The sequence below is a fragment of the Bos indicus genome, chromosome 6, assembly GCF_029378745.1.
Source record: "Bos indicus isolate NIAB-ARS_2022 breed Sahiwal x Tharparkar chromosome 6, NIAB-ARS_B.indTharparkar_mat_pri_1.0, whole genome shotgun sequence".
Lineage (NCBI taxonomy): Eukaryota > Metazoa > Chordata > Mammalia > Artiodactyla > Bovidae > Bos > Bos indicus.
Genome location: NC_091765.1, coordinates 29,325,184 through 29,350,693, shown reverse-complemented (window position 1 = coordinate 29,350,693; position 25,510 = coordinate 29,325,184).

Below are 25,510 nucleotides of genomic sequence, written 5' to 3'. Positions count from 1 at the left end.
GGGTAAGCCAGCCATTATTAGGACAGCCTTATTAGGACACTCAGGCAGGCTCATGACAAGTTCACTGTTGAAAGAAACCAACTTGCCATCATCAGCTTGACAACCATGAGGCTGAATTACCTTGAAAAAAGATTCTTCAGACCCAGTCAGCCTAAAGACAACTGCAGCTACAGGTCATGTCTAAATACAACCTCATGAGAAACCCCAAAACTGCTGCCCACTGCACTGCTCTTAAAATCCTGCCCTACAGAAACTTGATTATGTCTCTTTTAAAACTATTAATTTCTATACATTTGTAATACACACATCTTTAACTACTGCTCTGTAACTAAGTAGAGTACAGAGGACTTTGGCTGACTTAGGAACTATAGCCCATCTGCTATGGCAGAGGCGGAATATGTGTATAAATCTCTTTATTTATAGCATTTGTTTCTGTACCATGAGTAAATTCTGACTCTGTATGTTTCTACTTCTTGTCCCTCCTTTCCCTCCCTTTACTATTCAGTTTTATTAGATTATATTACTTTTATTTGTATTGCTTTATCATTTCTATACCTTAAGTATAATTATTATGTGTTATTTACTCAGTTCAGTTCAGTTCAGCTGCTCAGTTATGTCCGACTCTTTGTGATCACATGAATCGCAGCAGGCCAGGCCTCCCTGTCCATTACCAACTCCCGGAGTTTACTCAAACTCATGTCCATTGAGTCGGTGATGCCTTCCAGCCATCTCATCCTCTGTCGCCCCTTCTCCTCCTGCCCCCAATCCCTCCCAGCATCAGAGTCTTTTCCAATGAGTCAACTCTTCGCATGAGGTGGCCAAAGTATTGGAGTTTCAGTTTTAGCATCAGTCCTTCCAATGAACACCCAGGACTGATCTCCTTTAGAATGGACTGGTTGGATCTCCTTGCAGTCCAAGGGACTCTCAAGAGTCTTCTCCAACACCACAGTTCAAAAGTATCAATTCTTCAGTGCTCAGCTTTCTTCACAGTCCAACTCTCACATCCATACATGACCACTGGAAAAACCATAGCCTTGACTAGACGGACCTTTGTGGGCAAAGTAACGTCTCTGTTTTTCAATATGCTATCTAGGTTAGTCATAACTTTCCTTCCAAGGAGTAAACGTCTTCTAATTTCATGGCTGCAATCACCATCTGCAGTGATTTTGAAGCCCCCCAAAATAAAGTCTGATACTGTTTCCACTGTTTCCCCATCTATTTCCCATGAAGTGATGGGACCAGATGCCATGAGCTTAGTTTTCTGAATGTTGAGCTTTAAGCCAACTTTTTCACTCTCCACTTCACTTTCATCAAGAGGCTTTTGAGTTCCTCTTCACTTTCTGCCATAAGGGTCGTGTCATCTGCATATCTGAGGTTATTGATATTTCTCCCTGCAATCTTGATTCCAGCTTGTGCTTCTTCCAGCCCAGCATTTCTCATGATGTACTCTGCATATAAGTTAAATAAGCAGGGTGACAATATACAGTCTTGACATACTCCTTTTCCTATTTGGTTATTCACTCAGTCATATCCAATTCTTTGTGACCCCATGGGCTCTAGCCTGCCAGGCTTCTCTGAACTTGGATTTCTCCAGGCAAGAATACTGGAGTGGGTTACCATTCTCTTCTCCAGGGGATCTTTCTGACCCAAGGATCGAATGTGGGTCTCCTGCATTGGCAGGCAGATCCTTTACAGTCTGAGTCACCAGGGAAGCCAACTTTAAGTAGTGAAGCTATATCAAATCTTGTTTTAGTCACATAAATGTCTGTTTTATTTATCCCATTCTAAATAACATCCGAAGAATTTTTTTAAGTCATTTGCAGTAACTCCTTTTTAGGGGAAAAAAAAAAATTACTGCATTGAAATAGCTAGATCTTTTGTGCCTTTCTCCAAGTTTTTGTTGATATTCTTAATTGCTCTTATTAGCATCTGTAAGACCCTTTTTATTATTTGATTTATCATATTTAAATGAATATCTTTGTTTATAAAAAGAGGAGTTTGGCATATCTACATTACTGTGAAAATTCTTGTCACTTTTGAATTCTCAAACTGCTAGTTACAGGAATATTAGACCGTCAATGTTTTTAATTATAATATTAACCATACTAGTAATTGCATTTCTTTTAGTCCTAGAAATTTACAGTCTTTTGCTACTTTTACCATTAATCTCTTAGTTGACTGACAATTATTCCTTAATAGTTTATTCATGAAGACTCATAGGAACTGAGTTGTTAAATGCTCAGTATTTTTTTATCTTGTCTTTATACTTGAATGGCTGGGGATAAAAATCATTGAGTCACATTTTCTTTAAGGATTTTAAAGGCATTGCTCCAATGCTTGTTCTGATATTCATTGCTACATTAGGGAAATCTGAAATTAGCCTAATTTGTTTCATATCAAAAGAGAATTTATTATTTTTGATAGCTGTTGATGGGTTCTTATTTTCATCCTTTTAAAAGAAATCTAACATTTATAGGTTGCTGAGTGTTAACATGTAACAGCCATAGGTATAGGTATAAATCCTACTCCCATTTATAAATGAAAAAATCTGTTCCCAGCACTACACAGGAAGTGACTCTGCAATCTCATTTGGAAACTGAGAAGCAACCCTGTGAAGAATAATCTCTCAATACACAGGTGAAATAACAGGAGGGTACATGGCAGATCAAATCAGTTCAGTTCAGTTGCTCAGTCGTGTCCGATTCTTTGCAACCCCATGAACTGCAGCACGCCAGGCCTCCCTGTCCATCACCAACTCCCAGAGTCTACCCAAACCTATGTCCATTGAGTTGGTGATGTCATCCAACCATCTCATCCTCTGTCGTCCCCTTCTCCTCCTGCCTTCAATCTTTCCCAGCATCAGGGTCTTTTCAAATGAGTCAACTCTTCACATCAGGTGGCCAAAGTATTAGAGTTTCAGCTTCAACATCAGTCCCTCCAATGACCTGAAAAACTGAACTGAGAGTCTCTTGTAGAATATGAATTAAATGGACAAAGTGATGAAAAACATGAAGAATACAGCAAAGAATCCCAAATTTTGTTAAAGGTTTTCAAAAGTTTTCTAATCAGACAAAATATGGAGAATGGAAGTGGTAAAATAAAGAATGATAGAAAAAAACTGTGAGCCAGTAGAATAAACAAAACAAAGTGTCTTCAGATTGAGAGCCATGCAAGAACCCTGAAAGACAGACTTATATTAGCCTTATAAACTGTTATAGCTAAAAGGAAAAGTAAGTCCTAAAAGAATCCAGAATAAAAATGAAAAAAAACAAACAAAAAATAATAGATTTACAAGCAGCAGATTCAAAGCTTTACAGGGGCTCTCCCCAAAAGATTTTGAAAAAACTAGCCTCCTACATTTATCCTTATTTTCACTGTGCATATGTGCTAAAACACTTCAGTTGTGTCTAACTCTTTGGAATCCCATGGACTGTAGCCCTCCAGACTCCTCTGTTCGCAGGAATTCTCAAGGCAAGAATACTGGAGTGGGTTGCCATGCCCTCTTCCAGGGGATCTTCCTGACCCAGGGATCAAACTGCATCTCATAAGACTCCTGTATCAGCAGGCAGGTTCTTTACCAATAACACCACCTCGGAAGCCCATTTTTACTGTGAATAGTTATTAATTTAGAGGTAAAAAATGAGTAAGCAAAACTTTTAAACTTATAAGACTCAAATGCTCATTATTCCTTTCCTTATTTTATGTTTTCATAGAACTTATTACCTTCTTACATACTATAAAATGCTTATTATATGCCTCTCTTCATGGGAATATAAGCTTCACAAAGGTAGATGTTTCTTTTTATTGAGTTTCCCCAATACTTAGAATAATGACCAAAACAAAGTAGGTGACCAATATTATTTGCAGAATAAATTTTTATAGTATCAAAATATTAGAAACAATTGCACTCATCTCACATGCTAGCAAAGTAATGCTCAAAATTCTCCAAGCCAGGTTTCAACAGTATGAGAACCGTGAACTTACAGATACATAAGCTGGATTTAGAAAAGGCAGAGGACCCAGAGATGAAATTGCCAACATCCGCTGGATCATAGAAAAAGCAAGACAGTTGCAGAAAAACATCTGCTTTATTGACTATGCCAAAGCCTTTTTGTGGATCGCAACAAACTGTGGAAAATTCTTAAAGAAATGGGAATACCAGACCACCTTCCCTGCCTCCTGAGAAATCTCTGTGCAGGTCAAGAAGAAACAGAAACGGCCATGGAAAAATGGACTGGTTCCAAATTGGGAAAGGAGTACGTCAAGGCTGTATATTGTCATCCTGCTTATTTAACTTCTATGCAGAGTATATCATGTGAAATGCTGTGCTGGATGAAGCACAAGCTGTAATCAAGATTGCCAGGAGAAATATCAATAACCTCAGATATGCAGATGATACTACCCTTATGGCAGAAAGCGAAGAGGAACTGAAGAGCCTCCTGATGAAAGTGAAAGAGGAGAGTGAAAAAGCTGGCTTAAAATCAACATTCAAAAAACTAAGATCATGGCATCTGGTCCCATCACTTCATGGGAAATAGATGGGGAAACAATGGAAACAGTGAAAGGCTTTATTTTCTTGGGTTCCAAAATCACTCTAGATGTTGACTGCAGCCATAAAATTAAGAGACACTTGCTCCCTGGGAGAAAAGCTATGACAAACCTAGACAGCATATTAAAAAGCAGAGATATTACTTTCCCGACAAAGGTCCATCTAGTCAAAGCTATGGTTTTTCCAAGTAGTCATGTATGGATGTGAGAGTTGGACCATAAAGAAAGCTGAACACCGAAGAATTGATGCTTTTGAACTGTGGTGTTGAAGGAGACTCTTTAGAGTCCCTTGGACTGCAAGGAGATCAAACCAGTCCATCCTAAAGGAAATCAGTCCTGAATACTCATTGGAAGGACTGATGCTGAAGCTGAAACTCCAATACTTTGGCCACCTGATGCAAAAAACTGACTCATTGGAAAAGACCCTAATTCTGGGAAAGATTGAAGGCAGGAGGAGAAGGGAATGGCAGAGGATGAGATGGTTGGATGGCATCACTGACTTGATGGATATGAGTTTGAATAAACTCTAGGAGTTGGTGATGGATAGGGAAGTCTGGTGTACTGCAGTCCATGGGGTCACAAAGAGTCAGACACGATTGAGCGACTGAACTGAACTGACCTAAATGCTCATTAACATGAGAATGGTTAAATAATGTATAGTAAAATCAGATATTGTATCAGTTAAATAGAGTGACATGGTCATTGTACCATTTAATATAAAGTCACAAAGCTCATCTGTAAGCATGTAGAGATTGAAAGATGTTTGTTCCTTGGAAGGAAAGCTATGACAAACTTAGACAGCATATTATATAGTAGAGACATCACTGCTGATAAAGGCCCATATAGTCATGCTTTTCCAGTAGTTACATACAGATGTGAGAGTTAGACTGTAAAGAAGGCTGAGCATCAAAGAATTGACGCTTTTGAACTGTAGTGCTGGAAAAGACTCTGGAGAGTCGCTTGGACAGCAAGGAGAGCCAACCAGTCAATCCTAAAGGAAATCAACCCTGACTACTCATCAGAAGGACTGATGCTGAAGCTCCCATACTCTTGCCACCTGAGGCAAAGTGACAACTCATTGGAAAAGCTCCTGATGATGGGAAAGATTGTAGGCAAAAGGAGAAGCAGGCAACAGAGGATGAGATGGTTAGACAGCATTGCTGACTCAATGGACATGAATATGAGCAAACACCAGGAGACAATGAAAGACAGAGGAAACAGGTGTACTGCAGTCCATGGTGTCACAAAGAGTCAGACATGAGTTAGTGACTGAACAACAACAACAAAACATGTCTACAAAAATAACTGATATTTTCTGAAATGCTAACTTTAATTGTCAAGTGGGACTGAGAAGTGGGTGACCAATGAATAGTCCAAAAGTGTTTCATAAAACTTAGTTTGTGCCAGGTAATAGTCTAGAGTTCCCTGGTGGCCTAGTGGCTAGGATTCAATGCTTTCACCACATGGTCCGGGTTCCTCTCTAGGTCAGGGAAACCTTTTTAAGCTTCATTTAGAGGCATGATGATAAAGAATCTCCTTGCAATTCAGGAGACATAGGTTCAATCCCTGGGTTGGGAAGATCTCCTGGAGAAGGAAATGGCAACCCACTCCAGTATTCTTGCCTGGGAAATGCTATGGACAGAAGAATATGGTGGGTTACAGTCCCTGGGGTTACAAAATAGTTGGACATGATTTAGTGACTAAACAACAACATATTCTAGGACTGAGGTATAACAGTGAACAATTTCTTACTATGAGGTTAATTACATTTTCATGGGTGAGGGATAATAACACAAGCAAAACTAAGATAATTTCAGGAACTGAGAAGTGCTACAAAGAAGATAAGATACTTTGTGTGCTTTAAAGATGTTGGTTGTCTTGTATTGGTTGGTCAGGAGCAGAGACTCTGCAATGGAAATACTTAAGTTCAAACCTGGATACAAGGAGCAGGCTGACATAAGCATCATGAAGATTTAGAAATTATGCAGTGGAAAAAGAAACAGGGAGAAAAAAAAAAAAAGGCAATCACCAAATGCAAAAGACATGGGTTGGGAACAGACATGGTAATGATTGAAGGAGAAAGTGAAGACCAAAATATGTGGAGCATGGCAAAGATGGGGAAATGACCCAGGTGGAAGGAGGAGAGGGATGACAAGGTAAAACGAGCAGGCTGGGGCCCTCCTCAGCCATGTGGCCTAAACATTGGGATGGAATAGCAGAGCACTAATGGAATTTAAGAAAGAGACCTGATCTAATTTGTGCTTTACAAAGAAGTGGTAGCACAGAAAGAAAGGTTAGTGGAGAATCAGTTAATAAACCAGGTGTCACCAAACAGAGTGGTGAGCAGGTGGATTCCCCCCCTTGTCCATATATATTCTTCTGTGTGTGTGTGTGCATTTCTTTTTTCTTTCCCTCTCTTCCCGCCCCCCTTCCTTCCTGTAATGGGCATGTAAATTTTGCTATACTGGCATACACAAATATCTCAAAAATTCACATCACTCTAGATAAGGTCCCAGAGACAGAGAAGAAACACTGATTGGCAACAGTTCTAATTGTTGTAGACAGTCCATTTGAAAATATTCAGAGACTTATTTCATCCTATTTGTACTGATTTAGGTATATTTGGGGTTTCAAGTAAGAGATGGCTTCTTTTCCTTATATCACTTGTAACCCATCATATGTACTACACTGGAAAGGGCGACCGCATCTATTGTGTGTTCAATGGCTTGTAAAAAACAGCTCACCTAAGAGACATTCACCATATTTGGAGAAATACATGTTATGCTTTAAAGTGTTCTTAAACAACAGTTTTTTCCAGCTCAGAGGAGAACTGGAAATGTCCTGAGATGTTTAGAATATCTCTCAACTATAGAAATTTTGCAATTTGTATTTGACAGGAAATAGCTGTTCTATAGGCACAGATTTTGGAGTAAATATTTGAAAGTAAACTTTTAAGTCTCTCTTGCTAACATCAAGCGAGGAAGCAGTACATATTATTAAACTAAAAGTTCACACTGTGGGTCTTATAATAATTTCTTATATTCCACAGGAGAGAATATTTGGCTGACCCATTCCCTGCAAATAATTAAAAGAAGGAAGGAGTATGATTTCACTTCTAATTGGATTTCTAAGGTAAGCACTTTATTAGCATTTGGTGTGCATGTCATTTCAGGACATATACACTTGTCAGGTCATATCTGATGCACTCAGAAGCTGAAGAGTGCTGGTGCAGTATCACAGTGCTGCTATTTATGAGGCCACCAATCTATAGTTTGGTTTGCTTTTGTTTGACTCTCACTAAGGTGTATTTCTTCTCTAGAGAAGAAAGGATCACAATGCAGATTAAATTATTCAATATTAGAAGTAAAAATACTTAATAGCAGAGAAGTATTAGCATAGAAGACAGTAAATGAAAATAAATCAATTTGAGAAACATCATTTGAAAAGTGCTGCTTATCAGAAGGTAAATAAACTGCTCTGTGGTCAACTGAGTCATCTAGAAGTGAATATGAAGTACTTGTGATAATTTTAACCCCAGATCAATACTTTGTAATTACAAGCAAGTGCTTGACCATTCTTCAGTTTGTGCCTTGATTACTAAGGTGGCTATGATAACACTACTCTCTGTAGTAGAAAATGTTTATTGTTAACTCAGTACAAAAAGTAGGGTAATCATATGTCCTTGTTTGCATGGGATAGCTTCAGTTTATGTCTGTTATAATGGCATTCTGTTCACTTTAGCATTTTTCACTTTCGAAAGTATCCCAGTATTGATGACAAAATACATGTTGCTACAGTTCTTAAGCCTTCTATTGATTTTTTTCAGGTCCTACTCTGTCCCCAAGCAACCCAGAGGACTTGGGGAAAGGTGATTGCACCTCCATCTCCAGGACTGGGTCTTGATTTGTCTAGCCCAGTGATTGATTTATGGACTTATGTTAGGCTTAGTCCAATCAGCATATACATTCTCCTGGAGACACTTTAAACCCAATTGTGGATATGGAATCTGAGTTATATGGTTCAAAATAAAAGGAAAGATTTATTTCTTTCACCATTCTGAAAGGGAGGAAGATTTCTTTTTCCTTTGAAAGTAAACTCAGATGGATATTGTTTCAATAGTTAGTGACAGTTTTCTTGCAACCATGAGGGCAGGTAGCTTAAGATAAAGATGACCCGAGGCAAATTAAGAAAATCCCTTGAGCCCTGTTCATAGCATATCTGACAACACACCTTTATATATTTTACTCCTTCAGATAATAAATGGGTTTGTTATTTATGCCAGTTGAGGTAGTATTTTGGGGGACTAAATTACAGCTAAAATAAATACACTTTCTTATGGGGTTTCTGTAAGGATTATATAAGATTGAAATGCTTGGCACAGTGCTGAGAATAGTAAATAGCAACTTATTTATTTTTAATATAACTGGGAGAATGCTGCCCCAAGAGTATCTAAATACAAACACTCAGACATACAGAATTTTGTAGCTCAGATCTTTCACATTCATCTTAAAATCAAATATAGCTCACTATTTTTAGATACGTAAGAAATTCTCCTTAATTTTAAATCAGGCAATCAAATTGAGACAGAAACTAGTAAGCCCTAGAATTTTCTTTCTCAGCATCTAACTTCTCTCTAAGACATCACACATCTCTTACTGGAGTGGAAAGAGCATGAAGATAAACGTTCGTCTGGAGTAACTAATCATACTGGACATTTGTGTATGAATGTATTTGATAAGTGTGTGTGCATACATGGGAAAACTATGACAAACCTAGACAGCATATTAAAAAGCAGGGACATCACTTTGCCAGCAAAGGTTCATATCATCAAAGCCATGGTTTTTCCAGTAGTCATGTACAAATGTGTGAGTTGTATCACGAAGAAGGCTTAGTGCCAAAGAATGATGCTTTCAAATTGTGGTGCTGGAGAAGACTCTTGAGAGTCCCTTGGACAGCAAGAAGATCAAACCAGTCAATTTTTAAAGAAATCAGTCCTGAATATTCATTGGAAGGATGGTTGCTGAAGCTGAAGCTCCAATACTTTGGCCACCTGATGCAAAGAACTGACTCATTGGAAAAGACCCTGATGCTGGGAAAGATTGAGGGCAGGAGGAGAAGGGGTTTGCAGAGGATTTGATGGTTAGATAGCATCACGGACTCAATGGACATGAATTTGAGCAAGCTCTGGGAGATACTGGAGGACAGAGGAGCCTGGCATGCTGTAGCCTAGTGGGTCACAAAGAGTCGGAAACAACTTAGAGACCGAACAACAACAACAACAATCCCACATCCAGTAATAACCCTCAACATATTATGGGGACAGAAATTGTTTTTCTCCATTCTCAACCCAGGTGGCTTGGGGAAGGCTCCACCCATCATCTCTAACATGGAGCATTTCTTCAATGCCGAAACGCTGGAATCAGGATGTAACTTTCACTTGGAATTAGGATGTAACTTTCTCCCCTGTCAGGTATGAACATGTGACTCAAGCCATGTCACTAAGAACCAATCACATTGGAATCAAAGACTTGCTGAAGTGATGATGAATTGACGAGCAGTGCACTCTCTCATGCTCCTTTTAAGTTTAAGAGCATGTATGGCTAGAGCTGCTACTACTGTGAGGAAGCTGGTGTTTCATAGCACTTATTTAGTTATCTCAATCAAGAGCTTCTGTAACTGTTTCTCCCTTCTCTACTTCACTACCAACACATTGTTCAGGGTTTCACAATTCCCCAAAGTAATTATTTCATGGAAAAAGTAAATTTTGAGATGAGATTCATATGTATTAGGCTTAGTGCTGAGATACGGTGAATAAAGCCTTTGCCCTTGAGGAACCCTAGTAAAAAGTTTGCAAAGCATGTTGCAAGGCAATTAAAATAGCATGGCCCCTGAATATCTGCATTGCAGATTTTTCAAATATTAGGCACTGTATCAAGGGTCCCCTTTTACAATGCATTCAAGAGAGTTGCTGCATAAGTTTTTTTTGGCTGTAGAAAAAGTTATGAATTTAGTAATCAGATTATGAAACTATTTTAAAAGCCCATATTAAACTCATAGCTTTTCCTCTACTTTTTCATACTGTACAACTAGTTTGGAAATAAAATAGGAGTTTCAGTATTTCCTAAGTCTACAGATGAAAACCAGGCTGTCCAACTCCATGTAGCTGAAGAATGTGTCCCTAGCAGGAGGAAAGAGGCTTGCATGCATTTTCTCAATGAAACTATCAAGACCAATATCGAAGAAGAAGCTGGCAGGCTTTGAGCTTATGAAGACTTTATCAATTTATCCAAAGATGGAATTGCTAAATTAACATACATTTAGAGATTCTGATAAAAAGACATACACACACGTACACAAGTACACATACACACACAGACCAAAATAGCAAAACAGAACAAAACAAAAAAAACCCTGAAAACCTCTTTGTCCCTTATCTTATTTCCCATTCATTAGGGAAGGAAAATCAGAGTTATTAGCAGAAGGGAGTCGGAATCAGTTCTATGCTATTATAACAGGCTGCCTAACAACTCTACAGGGAGAAGATAATAATATGTTAAGAGCTGGCCAAGAAGCTTTGCCAGCCAAGCTCAACCCTTTAGAAATGTTAATTTTCACAGAAAGAATAGCAGAGTTGTTTTATTTCTAAGAGGTCGGTGATGGGTAGTCTGTTTTGATTTTAAGTATTAAGGTAGGATGCCATGCGTCCCTGAACTCTCAATGGAAATGAGCTCTTGATTGGCCTGTCACTGCCTTGCCTACAGTAGGGAAAATTCTGAAAGATGAGAAAATGGCAGGAATTAATGCTGGAGATTTTGCTGGAGGGAAAGCAGAGAGAGAAAGAGAGGCTCTGATTATATGCATTCACAAATGACAGGTGAACCTCTAAAAGTTCAGAGGTTCAATTCAGATATCCATCTCAACATTTAACTGCTCATCTGAAGCTTTGCCAAACACAAGGAAATATACTCTGTTTTAAAAACTGTTGACAACCTTGCAAGATGAGTGGGGCTCACCATAAGGCCTTTTGCTTGTTCTTGCATTTCTCCTCACTCCATCTCAAGAACAAAAAGTCATCAACATTGTGTACCGTAGCTGAAATTTTCTTTTACTTCATATTTTGCTGTTGCTGCTACCCTTGGGGCTTCTAAAAGAGAATGGAATTTTATTACATAAAGAACATTACTCTTTCAAAGCTTCTCAGTACCAATCAGTGGAATCATCAAGAAAGGGGAATTAAAAATTAAAATATCAATATCCTAATTTTGTCCTTCAATCTTGCAGAAGTTTTTGTTGGCTTTTTAAAAAAATGTTTGGCAAATTAGTGAATAATTATCTCATCTCCATTTAATTAGCCCTTTGGTTCTTCTGCCTAATTATAGTTGAAGAATAAACTTTTTTTTATTGTTTGATAGTACAAAGTAATTTAAACATCATAGGCTAAATGATTCTTACCATGGCCAGGCATTCAGCTAAGGATTTTATAGTCACTATCTCATTTAATTGTCAAAGACTTTGGCAGATTAAAAAGCAATAAACAAAGCAAAACAGAATTCCCACACGAAATAAATTCCAACAGAAGCAGGTCTAACTCTGCCTGCTGCCAAAATAAATAATTATTTCTATATGCTTGCTATACAAATCGTGGCCTTCAGATCTGCAGCATCACTTGGAAATTTGTTAGAAACACAGAATCTCAAGGTTCACCTGAAATATATTTCATGAGAGTCTATATTTTAGCAATTTTCCAGGTGATGCCTTGCACATCAAACCTGAGAAGAAATAGTCTATACAATATTTTCCTTTTTTCTTAATAATGAAATTTTGTTGGCATGTCTCAGTTTTTAAGAGTACAAACCTATTCCTATTTAATTCAATGGTAATATATGCTATTTGTTAGGATTGGGAGAGCATATATGCCTGTTTAAAGATAAAAAATTAAAACATTCATGAATTTATAAAGAATAAAATACCTCATAATTTTATTCCTTGAAAATGATCTTTATTTATACTTTAAAACAATCCAAGGAAAGGAATAACTCTGCTTTTCTCCTAAACTAAAACAAAACATAATGAAATTATTTAATATAACCAGCCTAGGAGAAATTAGGGTTCCCCTGGTTGCTCAGATGGTAAAGAATCTGCCTTCAGTGCAGGAGACCCAGGTTCAGTCCCTGAGTTGGGAAGATCCCCTGGAGAAGGGAATGGCTGCCCACTCCAGTATTCTTGCCTGGAGAATTTCATGGACAAAGGAGCCAGCGGGGCTATGGTCCAAAGGGTAGCAAAGAGTTGGACGTGACTGAGCGACTATCACTTTCACTTTTTTTTCCAGGAGAAATTATAACCCCATTTATAAGAGTTAGGATATTGTTTAATTTGCTAAAAAATGTAATGTCTTAACTTTGCCTAAATGAGATTTCAGTAAAGAAGATTTTGAAATCTCAAAGGGGGAGCGGATAATTCTTACCCTTTGAATTTCTATTCTCAAATATTATATACTCATATGTTGCTCTTTTTTTCTCATATACTATAATGAGATATGCTTATTATATTCCCCTAACATAAACTATCAGTTATAAATTGATACATTTCTAAAGTATAATTAGGGATAAGTACTAAAATCCTTATACTATGCACACATATTTACTGACAAATTTCATTTCTAAAATTTTATGCTGAGAAAATAGTTATGGTTTGTAAAAATTTTATGATAATGTTTGCTAAGGCATCTTTTATAATAATGTATGATTAAAAGAATGTAGATGAGATGTCTAAAAGTCAGGATCATCCCAGTGCACCAGGCCCAAGCATCCTGTATCCTGCATCGAACCTGGACTGGCGATTCATTTCTTATATGATATTATACATGTTTCAATGCCATTCTCCCAAATCATCCCCCCTCTCTATCCCACAGAGTCCAACAGGGATGGTATGGGGAGGGAGGTGGGAAGGGGGTTCAGGATGGGGAGCATGTGTACACCCGTGGCAGATTCATATTGATGTATGGCAAAACCAATACAATATTGTAAAGTAATTAGCCTCCAATTAAAATAAATAAATTTAAATTAAAAAAAATAAATAAAATAAAATTAAAAAATAGTCAGGATTTTTTTAAACAAATTCTAATAGATTCATGTAATAGAATGAAGAAAGTAATTAAAATTATAGTTTAAAAATATTATTTCATAAAAATATTCATGGAGAAAAGAATCAAGAGTTTTTTTGTTTTTTTTTTTTACTTAAAATATACAGTATCCTTTCAAACAGAGTTCTACTTTGTAATCTTTGAAATTTGGCAGTTTTATAGACAATAAGTATTTATAGACAATAAGTATTTCTAAACATCCATCTATATCCAGTTGAATAAAAGGTGATTTCATGGGGAATGAGATGTCCACCTAGGTACATACTAATATTTTATTAAGGTAAAACTGTTATGTCAAATACAGTGTTTTAAAAATATTAGAGAGATGGCTACAGAGGAGTTCCATTTCTTGATGATACTGCCTATTCATATACAAGTCAGCCTTTCTGAGGTCATGTCTGGTTACAAGTCAGCAGCCATCAATGCTCCAAACCTGAGAAGACAAGAATGCTCATAACCAGAAACTCATAATCCATGATATTTCATGCTTTTTCAGGAAAGCCTGTAATCTCTCCTCCACCTTATGTGAATTGTTTCACTTTGTACATGTGCACTTGTGAGTTCACCAACAGTATAAGATATACAGTAAACAAGTAATCGTTTTGTCTTCAATGCTCTGTCATAAATTATGGCTTTAACTACATTTGTGCATCATTTACTGCTTCCTTCATGGTCTCTAAGTTAAACCACAAAGCTGAGAAAATGGGGTAAATATGCGTGCATATTTTAAAGTAGGGTTCTAGACATACTACGTCAGTATGATAGTTGTTGTTCAGTTGCTCAGTCGTGTCCGACTCTTCGCAGCCACATGGACTCCAGCACTCCAGGCATCCCTGTCCTTCACCATCTCCTGGAGTTTGCTCAAACTCATGTTCATTGAGTCATTGATGTCATCCAACCATCTTATCCTCTGTCATCCCCTTTTTCTTCTGCCTTCAGTATTTCCAAGCATCAGGGTCTTTTCCAATAAGTCAGCTCTTCACATCACATGGCCAAAGTATTGGAACTTCAGCTTCAACATCAGTCCTTCCAATGAATATTCAGGACTGATTTCCTTTAGGATTGACTACTTTGATCTCCTTGCAATCTAAGGAACTTTTAAGAGTCTTCCCTAACACCAAAGTTCAAAAGCATCAATCCTTCAGCACTCAGCCTTCTTTATGGTCCAACTCTCACATCCATACATGACTACTGGAAAAACCATAGCTTTGACTATACAGACCTTTGTTGGCAAAGTAATATCTGAGCTTTTTAATGTGCTATCTACATTGGTCATAGTTTTTCTTCCAAGGAGCAAGCGTCTTAATTTTATGGCTGCAAACACCATCTGCAGTGATTTTGGAGCCCAAGAAAATAAAGTTTGTCATCATTTCCATTGTTTCCCCTTCTATTTGCCATGAAGTGATGGTGGTGGATGCCATGATCTTAGTTTTCTGAATGCTGAGTTTTAAGCCAGTTTTTTCACTCTCCTCTTTCACTTTTATCAAGAGGCTCTTCAGTTCCTCTTCAGTTTCTGCCATAAGGGTGGTGTCATCTGAGTATCTGAGATTATTGATATTTCTCCCAGCAATCTTAATTCCAGCTTGTGCTTCCTCCAGCCCAGCATTTTGCATGATGTACTCTGCATAGAAATTAAATAAGCATGGTGACAGAGACAATATACAGCCTTGACATACTCCTTTCCTAGTTGGGAACCAGTCCATTTTTCCACATCTGGTTCTAAATGTTTCTTCTTGACCTGCATATGGATTTCTGAGGAGGCAGGTAAGGTGGTCTGGCAGTCCCATCTCTTTAAAAATTTTGCACAGTTTGTTGTGATCCATACAGTCAGAAGCTTTAATACAGTCAGTGAAGAGAAGTAGGTGTTTTTCTGGAACTCTCTTGCTTTATCTATGATCCAAGGGATGCTGGCAATTTTATCTCTGGTTCCCTTGCCTTTTCTAAATCCAGCTTGTACATCTGGAAGTTCTTGTTTCACATACTGTTGAAGCCTAGCTTGTAGAGTTTTGAGCATTACTTTGCTAGCTTGTGAAATGAGTGCAATTGTGTTGTAGTTTGAACATTCTTTGGCATTGTCTTTCTTTGGGATTGGAATGAAAACTGACCTATGGTCACTACTGAGTTTTCCAAATTTGCTAGTATACTGAGTGCAACACTTGCAAAGGATAATCTTTTAGGATTTGAAATAGCTCAGCTGGAATTCTGTCACTTCCACTAGCTTTGTTCATAGTGATGCTTCCTAAGGCCCACTTGACCTTTCACTCAAGGATGTCTGGCTCTAGGTGAGTGATCACACCATCCTGGTTTTCTGGGTTATTAAGATCGTTTTTGTATAGTTCTTCTGTGTATTCTTGCCACCTCTTCTTAATATCTTCTGCTTACGTTAGAATCACACTATTTCTGTCCTTTATTGTGCTCATCTTTGCATGAAATGTTCCCTTGGTACCTCTAATTTTCTTGAAGAGATCTCTAGTCTTTCCCATTCAATTGTTTTCCTCTATTTCTTTGCACTGTTCACTTAGGAAGACTTTCTTATCTCTCCTTTCTATTCTTTGGAACTCTGCATTCAGATGGGTATATCTTTCCTTTTCTCCTTTGCCTTTCACTTCTCTTCTTTTCTCAGCTATTTGTAAGGCCTCCTCAGACAACCATTTTGCCTTTCTGCATTTCTTTTTCTTGGGATAGTTTTGATCACTGCCTCTGGTATAAGTTATGAACCTCCATCCATAGTTCTTCAGGCACTCTATCAGATCTAATCCCTTGAATCTATTTGTCACTTCCACTGTGTAATTGTAAGGGATTTTATTTAGGTCATACCTTCATGGCCTAGTGGTTTTCCTTACTTTCTTTAAGTCTGAATTTGACAATAAGGAGTTCATGATCTGAGCCAAAATCAGCTTCTGATCTTGTTTTTGCTGACTGTATAGAGCTTCTCCATCATCTATTGCTACCTCATCAAAGAAGATATTAGGGGACTTTTTGGGAGGCGGGCTCTTTAATAGGATTTGTCAGAGTACATTTTCTTCCAAGTCAATTTGGTCAGCAAGAGACTCTAGAAGGAGGAAGACATGAAAATAGGAGACTAGTACCTCACACCTAGATTCAATACTTGCTGACCTGCAGAAAATGTTAGGTCTGTACTATGCTGTTATCAGAAACATTTGTAAAAAATTTAATGAAAGAGTTTGATACATGATAAGGGGGTGGCTGGAGGCACTAAGGAAAGCATGAGCAAAGAGGGCAGGAAAGACAGAATTTTTTTGCGTGCGTTCACCATTTTATTGGACAGGGATGAATGAGGGCCGAGAGAAGGAGAGGGGCTAAAGAGGTGAACAGTTTTGAGTCACCTGAAGAACTACACACAAGAGCCATGCCCTGGGTGAGGGGGGCTGAGCTTGAAAGTCAGCAGCTATGGTGTAGTCCGGGGAAGTAACCAGATTACACCACCTACAACAGGGAGCCAACTGTGCAGTGAGGTGCCCCCACCCTCCTCTGGGCTGTGAACAACCTGCTAGAATACCTTTCATGACAAAGGATGTTTTATACCCAAGAAATAGTCATCAGCTAAGCAAACAAGCCAGTAGCTTTGAACTTCTAGTATCTCCTCTCCTTTATCTGATCCTAAAGGGAAATCCCACGGACAGAGGAGCCTGGTAGGCTACAATCCATGGAGTCACAAGAGTTGGACATGACTTAGTGACTAAACCACTGCCACCCTACAACGCATCGCATCTAGGTGTCCTTTAGCATATTGTTTAATCTCTTTTTCTCCCCTTGTAGAGAATTCCTAAAACAGTCAACTTTCTCCTATTCGTCTTTGTAGCCCAGAGTACAGCATAGCCCATAGTGGGTGGAAGGAGATTAGTTAAGGAATATTTGAGGTTAGAAGAATAAGGCTAAAATTAGTCTAGTCACTACCACATTAATTAGAAGTCTAAATTAAATGTGAATATAATTTTTATATTTTAATTTTAAGATAATTTATATGTTGTAGTGATGTAGGATTAGGATCTACTAACTTGTTTACAGGGATGTTTGAAATGCTTTAAAAAAAAAGGGTAAGCATGGAGCCAATATTATAATACATGATATCATTGAATCTTTAAATAAGTGAGATTAAAGTTCTGTTTAAAAAAGCATGAATTTCCCTCCTTGTCAAATAACAAGAGACTGGATTTCTAAAAGGGAATTGAATGCCTGGAACAGTTGAATTAATTTCTCCAGGATGCTCTCTTCACCTAAAACAGTGGTTAAGACTTCCTTTGATCTATTCCATAGGATATTTAAAATAAAGAACGTTATACATATGAAAAGCTTTGAGCTTTTTTTAGAAAGGTCTTCTAATTTTCAATTCTATGCTCTTTCCACATCTGTGACATTTGAGTTATCATTTTAATTTGTATTTCCTTGAGGGCACTGGCCCATGGGTGGTCTTGACAGGAAATCTGTTTTCTGCATGGTTTCTCCTTGGTTTTGGTGAAGTTGCTGAGCTGGGGGCCATCCCCATACTGCTGGGCGCCATCCCCATACTGCTGGGCATCTGTCTCAGTGAAGGAGGACTTTTACTTCTCTTGGAGGTGGGGGCGGTGTGCCAGCTGTCTTTCAGTGAAGAATGACTTTCTCTGTTGAACCACTTCCCCAGATGCTGGCTTGCCCTCTGCCTCTCTCAGTGCCATAGTGGCGGCCATTGCTGGTGTCTAAGCATGGCGGCTACTCCCAATGGTTCTCATAGACTAATTTCCCTAGACAAGAGCTGTTCACCTCCTTGAGGACCGGTTCACCATCCTGCTCCTCCAGGTTGACTGAGGCCTTAATCCTTGCCTTCCTGCTACTGCCAGGAGGAGGAGTTGGGAACTATGCAAGAGAACTTTGCTTCTGCAGTCTGTCTGCCTGTTTTCCACTTATTTCAGCAGCTTGTTAACATTGCCTGAGTCCTGTCTAATCAAAAACCAAAGGAATTTCAAAAGGCTCTCATCCTGCAGGTCTTGTTGATATTGTTCTTGTTCTTTTTCTGTTGATTTCCACCCCTTGATCCTCCAAACTCAGTGTATTCCTGGAATCCAGAGTTATCCCCAGTACTTCTGCTGAGGACTGGCCATTCCTTCCCAGAAAGCACTGGATCACTCAGACTGGGTGTTGGTCTATGCTTGAATTGGAACTAGCAGATAACCCACAAAATTACTGGCACTTCAATGGCTCTTGGAACTTGTTTCCATATAGAATTGATGAGAAGTGCTGATGGCAGGCTATCAAGAGTTTGTCCTCAAGCCTCCATCTCTTCTCCATAAATAAATATTGGCATTAAAAAAATGGAAAACTCCTGCTTACATCTCATTTCTTTTCAGTGTGTCTGGAGAGATTGCCTTTGATAGCATCCCACTGTCATGCTGCATCACTAACTACTTTAGAAACTGTCCACTTGCTCCATATGTCCCTTAATAATCTAACTGAAACCTCACTGGTGTTTGCAACAATGATAACTCACCAGGAACTTCACATTCCCATAAACATGATCCACTTCTTTTCTGCAGTTTTTTTTCCCTTTCTTACACTAGCTTGAACAAGTCCTACAAGACTCTGTCACATGTTCTTTATTTTACTCAATATAAGCAAGGCTATTTCAAATTCTTGTTACTTTAAAGAATATGTCAGAAGGAAATTTTTTTATTTTTAATTATAATCATGAATAAAAAGCAAGCTTAAAGATTATCATTGGAGGAATCTCTGCTTTCTTAACAAAAGGAGTTATGGTCACATATACAGAGACGGTACACATGGATGGAAGATATGTTTCCTTTTACATAGGAAAACTATTTTCTAACTTCTCTTGACCTTCTCCCCTGGCAGTGCTTTTAGAAAAATTAGTGAGATATGGTCTGGAAACCACGGTGTGCTCCTTAGAGAGGTACTGTGCAAATTTAAGAAAACAATATAAGGAGTCCCTATATTGAGTCAGGAAATTATTTGAAGGACTGGGAAACTTAACTTTAACTTATAGTGATTGAAGTATTTATTGAAATTTTGAAAGAAGTGAAGTCCAATTCTAAATGAGAATCATCACTGTTGTCAGTAGCCTTGGCAAGCATCATCAAACTATGTTTCTTGTGCTAGTTAAGTGTCTTATAAACCTAATCACAATCGTTTTCCCACAGGAGAAAATGTAAAATAGCTTGCCTTAGGCACAATTGAAGTATTTCCATGGAGAGTTTTATTTTATTTTACAATTCACAGAGGTGTTTTACCACAGTGCACAGTCCACAGCCCACTTAACTAGCTTTTCAGTCTCATAAACCTAAGGTTATGTTAGGTTAATTTTCCTCTTTGTGCACCTGATCTGCCAGTCTTTTTTTCCCCCTTAAAACTGACAGCAAGATGACTGATTATAGCCAGCTACAACACCCTTTTTTGAAGGAATGACCTTTTCTGAAATCAAGTTAGAAATTCAGAGGACATGAAGAAATCATTGTAAATTAATAAAAGAAAATAGTTCAACACCCACTGACCAGTTGAGCAGATCATCATCATGTTCATTTGCCCCTAGAAATCATTCACAATGGATATTCTTTCAATTATGGAGAAAATTAACTGCCTCTAAGAACCAAATTAAGAAGTCCAGTGCAATGAGCTGGGAAGGTCTTTATGAATGGTAAGGCCACCTGATGAGTGACACTTTCACATTTAATTATAATGTTGTATAATTTATAACTCTCCCTCTCTTCTTTCAAATTATGTCACATTGGTAGGGCTTCTAGCTGAGGGAATTATATACTGGGAGAAAGGTCTGCTTAAGACAAGCCATCACATCTCTGCGATATAGACAATGATGCTACACCAGGTGGCACTGGCTTTAACTTTGCTCTGAGAAGAAAACACATATTGTACAGCAACTCCAAGCCTGTGCCTTTGATTGCTTGCCCTACTTCAGGAGAGTCTATGGGTTTAGCAAATAAGGCAGAACAAACTAAGTGGAGAATGTTTCTTATTTTCTCCTCTACTTAATACTCACATTGGATGACAAGGTATCTTTCTTCATGGCCAAACACATCATCACCTGGACAGTTTGAATGTTGGTGGAGTTGGGGAACCAGAGATGATTCAGAAGAAATTAGAACTATTGGCTTTAAGAGGTATAATTTGCAGGACTAGACATATCTGTGGGATGCTTTTTAGTGTGCCTGATGGAACAAGTCTATATCTGTGATCTAGACTATTCTTATCATCATGAGAAATCTTAAGGAATCAAATGTAGAATATCTTCTACAAGAATTTAAATAGTCTGGCATGAATTTTGAGACATAAAATATGAAATAGTAGTACACTTGGAAAGAGATGTGTGCAGATACTTGTTAAAAGTGCCACAGCCTCTGCCTGCATTCCCCCATACTACATTATAGTTTATACCACCCTCAACTCTATCAGACAGTTTTTCATTCTTGAAATAGAAAAGTGTGTCACAATTCAGAGGTTATATAGCACAGTGGGAAAAAAAATTAAAAATTAAACATGCACTTCTGTTTTAAAATGCAGTAACTTTTAATGGCTTATAACTCAATAATTGCATGTTAATGCAATAGAAAAAAATGTGTTTTAAAACAAAGACCAGCATAATATCTAATGAAGAGACACTGAACACATTAAAAGTCAGGAGAAATATAAAATATCTAATAGCAACACAATTATTTATCATATAGGAAACACTAAAATGACAAGATACTGAAATTAAAAAAGAAAAAGAAATAATGTGTAAATTACCAAAAGAAGGAAAATCTTATTTTTATACAGGTTATACAATTGCAATGATTTTCCTTTACAAAAGAATCATCTTTCAAGAGGTCCAGTTCTCACACTATCCTGGGGGTTAAATTGCAACCACAATAAAGGGTCAAGTAGTGTGAGTGACAGAGTATGAGAGAGTATGACAAGACACCGTCTTGGGATGGGAGGAGTTCACTCTACCTCACACATTCAGTGACGTCAATGGACAGAGAGTTCTTCTCTGGAGGTCAGCAAGAAAGCTTTCCAGATACGAGATCACCATGTCAGTGTATATCCAGCTCCCTGGTGTTCATCACTAAACTTAATTTTCTCTAATCTGTGTCAGGCACCATGCACTCTCAGTCACCTCTCCTGCTATGCTCATCACTAAATCTTCTCTCTGCTGCCTGGAGCTTTTATACAATCTTTCCATTGTCTGGTGACCTATTGTTCTCTCCCCTGTGCTGTGCTCAGTGACTCAGTTGTGTCCGACTCTTTGTGACCCCATGGACTGTAGCTTCCCAGGCTCCTCTCTCCATGGGGATTCTTCAGGCAAGAGTACTGGAATGGGTTTCTATGCCTTCCTCCAGGGGATCTTCCCAACCCAGGGACTGAATACAGGTCTCCCTCATTACAGGCCGATTCTTTACTGACTGAGCCACCAGGGAATCCCTTTCTCTCCCCACCCTTCCCTTATTTAGAATTTCTCATGATGTCATTCCCCTAGGGACTTTCTCCTTAATTCTCCAAGTTAGGTAAGGTGCTACAATTAAAAGTCTTCATAGCATTATGTACTTCTCCTTCATAATAATAATTAGAATTTAATTCAGTTATTGTGTAATTAGCTGCCCAGTATCTGTCACCCTTCTTCCCAACTCTCTCCATCTTACTATATTCAAGATAAATATTGGTCACCATTAAAAACCCAGACCTTAACCATCATCTTTATTATCAGAGGCATATTTGGTGAATGAATGTTTTCCATTACTGGGCACCCTTGTTTTTATAAAGCTATTCTTCTCCCAAAAGAAAACAAATGTCAACTAAAAAAAGGACTAAAAAATGATGTTCAACTTGAGCACTGCCTCCCAGGCTTCAGTTCTCATTTTAGTCCAAATAAAATTTAGCTCACAACTCTCAAGTTGAATATCTTTTTTTAGTCGACAGTTATGGCTACCATGAAGGGACCCAGAGTGGACTTCCTTCTTTTGACTGGACTCCACGAGGAACTGGAGGTTTGGTACCAGCAGAGGCCCCTTGCACCCATCAATCTCATCAGAGAGTGCAGATGAATTTGGGTACGTCTCTCCTGGTTCTTGAATCTCCCATATTGGTTGAGATTCTGAGTTTTATTTGGAGGTGGGGCAGGTTATCTGCCCCCTCCTAGTAGGAAAGATATTGGGTGGGTGTGGGGGGTGGGTGAAACATCTGGGGCATACCCACATATGGTCTAGACACTGAGTGGGGCTAGGTTGAAAGATACTGAGGAATTCCCACCCAGCCCAAAGACATTGGGTCGGGGGATGGCTGAAAGATGCCAGAAGAATTGCCCACCCAGGTAAAAGGTACTGGGTAGGGGGGCTCAATTGGGAAAAAAATCAAGGAATACTTGGGGACCGACTGAAAGATGCCGAGGTTGCTCCATTGGGGACTGAATGGTCTTGGCTGAGTTGTTAAGTAAGAGGCTGATCTGACACTTTTCCTCAATTTGATTGCCTTTGTAGAATTTTTCAGGATAAAAGTGAAGAAAATACATGAGAGCTTTGCTCTGAAGAAAAAGGACAAGACTCCTCCTGGCTGGAGAAATTTATGGGAGTGGTGGAGGCCTAGTCCTCATACCATGCAGTGGTCCCATAGGGAAACCCACTCATTAATTAAAATACTTGCTTGTCCAGGGGTCTCACATAAGAACTGGCTGTTCAGTGACCTGAGCAGCCACGGTGGTCTTAGATTGCTGGAGGCAGAATCCGAGACATGTAAGACGAGCTGAAATGACTCTGGGGCGACTCCTGAAGGAGTTGAGCTCACAAGCAGCACATGGACCCATTACACAAGTTCACTAGTGATTTTTATCCCTGACAAATTCAGCTTAAAATGGGAGACAGAATCTTTCAACAGAAATACAGGGGTGTCAGAAAGCCAGCCTCTGACTAATACTCTAGCCAGATTTATGTACAATACATACAGAGCTCATACTTGCAAGTACCTAATTAATTGGAGAAATTATACTAAAAGAGATCTCAACCTAAAATGGCCAAAGTGGGGTTCTTTTGATATTCTAAAATTGATATTTTTGTGTGCACAATTAGAAAAGGCTGGCCATGCTTTGACTGATATCTAGAAGCTTCTAAAACAGGAAATGATAGAGTAACTTCTTCACAGAAAATCAACAAGCTTAAAACTCTCAGAACTAAGAAGGCTGCTAGGACTGACTTTGCCAGGTCACAGGTCTAGTGGAACTGAGAAGTCACATTTGGCATTTATGCCATTTGGCTTTTGACTTTTGGGCATCACTTTACCATCTTTTTTGGGGGGGGCACTCTTGCCACTTGGCTTTTGATTTCTGGGCATCTCTTTGCCTTTTGTTTCATTTGGAGTGTGACTCCTGGCTGGTGAAATTCTGGTTTGGTTTGGTTTGTTGGTTTGGTTTGAGGGCACAGACATCTGGTACAAACTGTTTGAGCTAATATGTGAATTGCTCACTCTAAGGTTCCACACCCCACCTGGGAACCCCTTGGGAAAAATTTTCAAATGACTGGTCAGTCTATAGCTATGATCCAATGACAAGAAAAATGGTGTAAAAATATTATATCTTTATTGACATAGCATATGAAAATGAACTGAAGTTCCCTTATGTCCAGGACTTCTTCCTATAATCAACAGCCTGGGGCTGATCAAACTAAGACCCCCTACTTCCCCAGAGGGAAATTCCCTGCTGGGACCAACCTGCCTTTGTTATCAGGGCCAAGTTAAGTACTATCTGGTCTAAATAATTGGCTATAAAACTATAGTCACACACACACACACAAAATACAATTTTTTAAAATGTGGTCACAATCGTTAGAGTCCAGAAGAAGCTTGAAGAAAAACTTCTATAAGAATTCTTGCCCTGGGGAAATAACTTCTCCTATACCTTTAGACCGGGAGAAGGCAATGGCACCCCACTCCAGTACTGTTGCCCAGAAAATCCCATGGATGGAGGAGCCTGGTGGGCTGCGGTCCATGGGGTTGCTAAGAGTCAGACACGACTGAGTGACTTCACTTTCACTTTCCACTTTCATGCATTGGAGAAGGAAATGGCAACCCACTCCAGTGTTCTAGCCTGGAGAATCCCATGGACAGAGAAGCCTGGTAGGCTGCAGTCCATGGGGTCGCACAGAGTCACGCACGACTGAAGCGACTTGGCAGCATACCTTTAGACCAGAGCTCTCTGGATCATTTATCTAGACCATATCTAATTCCTGAAACCAAAAGGAACAAAAAGGGAAACAAGCCTTTTAAAATCTTACTCCAATCATTTTTTAAAATTCTTAAATAAGTTTAGAAAACAAAGCTATAGGATCTCTTGTGTCTATTTGGAGGTATGTATGTCTCAGTGTGTGCTTTTTTTTTTTTTTTAATAATATTGCTGATTGCTGAGATCAGTTTGTAAGTGAGCTCTAATCTAATTGGCCTTAAAAAAAAAGTAGCACTTACAAATCAAATAATTCTAAATACAAGAGAAAGTAACCTAAACAAATTTCAGGTTCATGTGAACTGGGAAATATTCAGTATTAAATACCTGATGTTAAGTTTGTTTGTTGATCTAAATAATGTAGGCATGTCTAACAGTAATTAACATTAAGCAGAATATTCTCATTGTACCTAGGTTTAATATAAGTTAAATATTATTATATTTGTTACCAGTTTGTCAGCAAGGAAATTACCTCAAATGAAGAAACCTCTAAAAAAATGTAAATGAGATATGAGACTTTAGATAAACTCTATTAAGAATAATTATGCTTTAGGAATGTCTGTCTAAAATAGTTTAATCAGATTGAGATAACCTGAACTTCTAAGGGTTGT